Source organism: Platalea leucorodia (genome assembly GCF_965183815.1).
Source record: "Platalea leucorodia genome assembly, contig: HAP1_HAP1_SCAFFOLD_24, whole genome shotgun sequence".
NCBI lineage: Eukaryota > Metazoa > Chordata > Aves > Pelecaniformes > Threskiornithidae > Platalea > Platalea leucorodia.
In genome coordinates this window covers 1,357,611-1,363,610 of record NW_028121458.1, presented here as the reverse complement: position 1 = coordinate 1,363,610, position 6,000 = coordinate 1,357,611, and positions in this window count along the sequence as shown.

Genomic DNA, 6,000 nt, shown 5'->3' with positions numbered 1-6,000 from the left:
AAGCTCCCCGTGGTGGTGGAACCCATCAGAACATCGCCATGGTAGTGGATCCCTGCCTTCGAACCTCCCCGTGGTGGTGGAACACAGCAGAACGTCCCCTTGGCGATGGCCCTACGCCTTAGAACCTCCCCGTGGTGGTAGAACCCATCAGAACGTCTCCGTGTTGGTGGCCCTGTGCCTTTGAACGTCCTCGTGGTGGTGGAACCCATCAAAACATCACCATCGTGGTTCCCCCTCGCCTTGAGAACCTCCCCGTGGTGGGGGAACCCATCAGAACATGGCCATGGTGGTGGGCCCCTGCCTTCGAACCTCCCCGTGGTGGTGGAACCCATCAGAATGTCCCCGTGGTCGTGACCCGTTGCCTTCGAACCTCCCTGTGGTGGTGGAATCTATCAGAAGGTCACAATGGCGGTTCCCCTGTGCCTTACAACGTCCCGGTGAAGGTGGAACCCAACAGAACGTCCCCATGGTGGTGGCCCACTACCTTCGAACCTCCGCATGGTGGTGGAACCCGTCAGAACATCGCCATGGTGGTGGGCCCCTGCCTTCGAACCTCCCCGTGGTGGTGGAACACAGCAGAATGTCCCCGTGGCGGTGGCCCCATGTCTTAGACCCTCCCCTTGGTGGTGGAACCCATCAGAACGTCCCCGTGGTGATGGCTTTACGCCTTAGAACCTCCCTATGGTGGTGGAACCCATGAGAACGTAACCGTAGCGGTTCTCCTGCACCCTAGAACCTGCCAGAGACAGTGGAACCCATCAGAAGGTGACCATGGTGGTGTCCCCGTGAATATAGAACCTCCCAGTGGTGGTGGAACCCATCAGAACGTCACTGTGGTGGTGGTCCCATTCCTTCGAACCTCCCCGTGGTGGTGGAACCAAGCAGAACGTCCCCATGGTGGTGGCCCCGTGGCTTATAACCTCCCCATGGTGGTGGAACCCATCAGAACGTCCCCATGCTAGTGGCCCCACGCCTTCGAACCTCCCCGTGGCGGTGGAACCCATCAGAACATGTCCACGATTGTAGCCCCACGCCTTGGAAACTCCCCGTGGTGGTAGAACCCATGAGAACGTCTCCGTGATGGTGACCCCGTTACTTAGAACGTCCCGGTGGTGGTGGAACCCATCAGAACGTCACAATGGCGGTTCTCCTGCGCCTTTAGAACCTCCCCGTGGTGGTGGAACTGATCAGAACATCGCCATGGTGATGGGCCCCGGCCTTCGAACCTCCCCGTGGTGGTGGAACCCATCAGAATGTCCCCGTGGTTGTGACCCGTTGCCTTCGAACCTCCCCGTGGTGGTGAAACTCATCAGAACATCGCCATGGTGGTGGGCCCCTGCCTTCAAACCTCCCCATGATGGCGGAACAAAGCAGAATGTCCCCGTGGCGGTGGCCCTACGTCTTAAAACCTCCCCGTGGTGGTAGAACCCATCAGAACGACTCCGTGTTGGTGGCCCTGTGCCTTTGAACGTCCTCATGGTGGTGGAACCCATCAAAACATCACCGTCGCAGTTGCCCTGCGCCTTTAGAACCTCCGCGTGGTGGTGGAACCTATCAGAACATCGCTATGTTTGTGGACCCCTGCCTTCGAACCTCCCCGTGGTGGTGGAACCCATCAGAATGTCCCCGTGGTCGTGACCCGTTGCCTTCGAACCTCCCTGTGGTGGTGGAACCAATCAGAAGGTCACAATGGCGGTTCCCCTGTGCCTTACAACGTCCCGGTGAAGGTGGAACCCAACAGAACGTCCCCATGGTGGTGGCCCAGTGCCTTCGAACCTCCGCATGGTGGTGGAACCCATCAGAACATCGCCATGGTGGTGGGCCCCTGCCTTCGAACCTCCCCGTGGTGGTGGAACACAGCAGAATGTCCCCGTGGCGGTGGCCCCATGTCTTAGACCCTCCCCTTGGTGGTGGAACCCATCAGAACGTCCCCGTGGTGATGGCTCTACGCCTTCGAAAATCCATATGGTGGTGGAACCCATGCGAATGTCACCGTAGAGGTTCTCCTGCACCTTAGAACCGGCCGGAGAAGGTGGAACCCATCAGAACATGACAATGGTAGTGGCCCCGTGACTACAGAACCTCCCCGTGGTGGTGGAACCCATCAGAACGTCCCCGTGGTGGTTCCCCTGCATCTTACAACCTCCCGGTGGTGGTGAAAGCCATCAGAACGTCCCAATCGTGGTAGCCCCGTGCCTTTGAACCTCCCCATGGTGGCGGAACACAGCAGAATGTCCCCGTGGCGGTGGCCCTACGCCTTAGAACCTCCCCGTGGTGGTAGAACCCATCAGAACGTCTCCGTGTTGGTGGCCCTGTGCCTTTGAACGTCCTCGTGGTGGTGGAACCCATCAAAACATCACCTTCGCGGTTCCCCTGCGCATTGAGAACCTCCCCGTTGTGGTGGAACCCATCAGAACATGGCCATGTATGTGAACCCCTGCCTTCGAACCTCCCCGTGGTGGTGGAACCCATCAGAATGTCCCCGTGGTCGTGACCCGTTGCCTTCGAACCTCCCTGTGGTGGTGGAACCTATCAGAAGGTCACAATGGCGGTTTCCCTGTGCCTTACAACGTCCCGGTGAAGGTGGAACCCATCAGAACATCGCCATGGTGGTGGGCCCCTGCCTTCGAACCTCCCCGTAGTGGTGGAACACAGCAGAATGTCCCCGTGGCAGTGGCCCCATGTCTTAGGCCCTCCCCTTGGTGGTGGAACCCATCAGAACGTCCCCATGGTGATGGCTCTACGCCTTAGAACCTCTCTATGGTGTTGGAACCCATGCGAACATCACCGTAGCGGTTCTCCTGCACTTTAGAACCTGCCAGAGAAGGTGGAACCTATCAGAAGGTGACAATGGTAGTGGCCCCGTGACTATAGAACCTCCCAGTGGTGGTGGAACCCATCAGAACATCCCCGTGGTGGTTCCCCTGCATCTTATAACCTCCCGGTGGTGGTGAAACCCATCAGAACGTCCCAATCGTGGTGGCCCCGTGCCTTTGAACCTCCCCATGGTGGCGGAACTCAGCAGAATGGCCGTGTGGCGGTGGCCCTACGCCTTAGAACCTCCCCGTGGTGGTAGAACCTATCAGAACGTCTCTGTGCTGGTGGCCCTGTGCCTTTGAACGTCCTCATGGTGGTGGAACCCATCAAAACATCACCGTCGCGGTTCCCCTGCACCTTGAGAACCTCCCCGTGTTGGTGGAACCCAGCAGAACGTCACAGTGGCAGTGGTCCCACGCCTTCAAAACTCCCCATGGTGGTGGAACCCGTCAGAAAGTCACCGTGGTGTTGGCTCTGCACCTTGGAACCTTCCTGTGGCGGTGGAAGCCATCAGAACGACCCCGTGGTGGTGGCCCCGAGCCTTCAAACCTCCCTCGGACTGTGGAACCAGTAAGAATGTCGCGGTGGTGGTGGCTCTGCGCCTTATAAGCTCCCGGTTGTAGTGGAGCCCATCAGAACGTCACCGTGGTGGTGGTCCCCCATCTTCAAACCTACCCGTGGTGGTGTAAACAAGCAGAAGGTCACCGTGGCGGTCCCCCGCGCTTTTCGGACCTTCCCATGGTGTTGGAACCCATCAAAACATCACCGTGGTGGATGCCTCGTGGCTTCGAAGCTCCCCGTGGCGGTGGAAGCCATCAGAACGTCCCAATGGCGGGTCCTCCGCACCTTAAGAACCTCAACGTGTCCGTGGAATGCATCAGAATGTCCCTGTGGCTCCGCGACGTAGATCCTCCCCGTGGTGGTGGAACCCATCAGAACATCCCCACACTGGTGGCCCCACGCCTTCGAACTTCCCCGTGGGGCTAGAAGCCATCAGAAAATCCTGTGGCAGTGGCCCCACGCCTTAGAACCTCCCCGTGGTGGTGGAACCCATCAGAACGACACCGTGACGGTTTCTCTGTGCCTTAGAACCTCCCCGTGCAGGTGGAACCAGCATAACGTCCCCATGGTTGTGTCCCCACGCCTTTGAACTTCCCGTTGGCAGTGGAACCCATGAGAACGTTCCCGTGGTGGTGGCTCCGCACCTTGGAACCTCCCGGTGGCAGTGGATCCCCGTGGTGGTGGCCTAAAGCATTAGAAACTCCCTGTGGCGGTTCAACCATTGAAACATAACTGTGGTGGTGATCACATGCCTTTGAACCTTCCTGTGATGGTGGAACCCAGCAGAACGTCCCCGTGGCAGTGGCCCCACGCCTTCGAAAATCTCCGTGGTTGTGGAACCCATCAGAACGTACCCATGGTGGTGGCCCAATGCCTTAGAACCTCTCTGTGGCGGTGGAACCCATCAAAACATCACCGTGGTGGTGGCCCCATGCCTTCAAAACTTCCCACAGTGGTGGAACCCATCAGAAAGTCCCCGTGGAGGTGGCTCCTTGCCTTAGAACCTCCCAGCGGTGGTGGAACACATCGGAACATCACCGTGGCAGTCCCCCTGCACCTTAGAACCTCCCCGTGACGGTAGAACCAGCTTAATGTTCCCATGGCTGTGGCCCGTGCCTTAGAATATCCCTGTGAGGTGGAACCCATCAGAATGTCCCCGTGGTGGTGGCCCAAAACCTTAGAACCTCACCGTGGCGGTGGAACCCATGAAAACATCACCGTGGCGGTGGTCCCACGCCTTCGAACCTCCCCGTGATAGTGGAATCCAGCAGAATTTCCAAGTGGCGGCAGCCCCACACCTTAGAACCGCCCCGTAGCAGTAGAACCCATCAGAACATCACCGTGGAAGTTTCCCCACCCCTTGGAACCTCCCCATGGTGGTGGAACACATTGGAACGTCTCCACGGTTGTGGCACAACGCCTTAGAACTTCCTGGTTGTGGTGGAACCCATGAGAACGTTACCGTGGTGGTGGTCCCACGCTTTCGAACTTCCCCGTGGTGGTGAAAACAAGCAGAACGTCACCGTGGCGGTGGCCTCATTCCTTCGAAACTTCCCGTGGTTCTGGAACCCATATGAACGTCCCCATGGTGGTTCCCCCGTGCCTTAAGAACCTCCCCGTAGTGGTGGAACCCATCAGAACATCCCCATCACGGTTCCCCCGCCTCTTGGAACCTCCCCGTGGTGGTGGAACCCATCAGAACGTCACCGTGGTGGTGGCTCCGCGCCTTCGAACCTCCCTGTGGTGGTGGAAGCCATCAGAATGTCCCCGTGGTAAATGTCCCACGCCTTCGAACCTCCCTATGGCGGTGAAACCAACCAGAACGTCCCCATGGCGGTGGCCCAATGCTTTAAGAGATTCCCCGTGGTGGTGGAACCCATCAGAACGTCCCCACAGTGGTGGACCCCTGACTTCGAACCTCCCCGTGATGGCAGAACCCATCAGAATGTGACCATGGTGGAGTCCAAACACCTTAGAATCTCCCCGTGGTTGTGGAAACAAGCAGAACGTCATCGTGTTTGTTGTCCCAGGCCATCTTAACTTCCCGTAGTGGTGGAAGACATTAGAATGTCCCCGTCGCCATGGCCACACGCCTTACGACCTCTCCGTGGTGGTGGAACCCATCAGAACGTCTCTGTGGTGGTGGCCCCATGCCTTTAAAGCCTCCCTGTGGTGGTGGTGCCCATTAGAACATCCCCGTGGTGATTTCCCTGCCCCTTAGAACCTCCCCGTGGTGGTGGAACCCATCAGAACGTCCCCGCGGTGGTGTCCCCGCAACTTATAACCTCCCCATGGTGGTGGAACCTATCAGAACTTCCCTGTGGTGGTGGCCCAGCACCTTAGAACCTCTCCGTGGTGGTGGAAGCCATCAGAACGTCCCCACAGTGGTAGCCCCACGCCTTAGAACCTCCCCGTGGTGGTGGAACACATCAGAACGTCCCCGTGGTTGTGGCCCCACGTCTTAGAACCTCCCCATGGTGGTGGAACCCAGCAGAACGTCCCCGTGGTCGTTGAACACATCAGAATCTCCCCGTGGTGGTGAAACCCATCAGAAGGTCGCCGTGGTCGTGACCCCATGCCTTAGAACCTCCCCGTGGTGGTGGAACCCATCAGAACGGAACC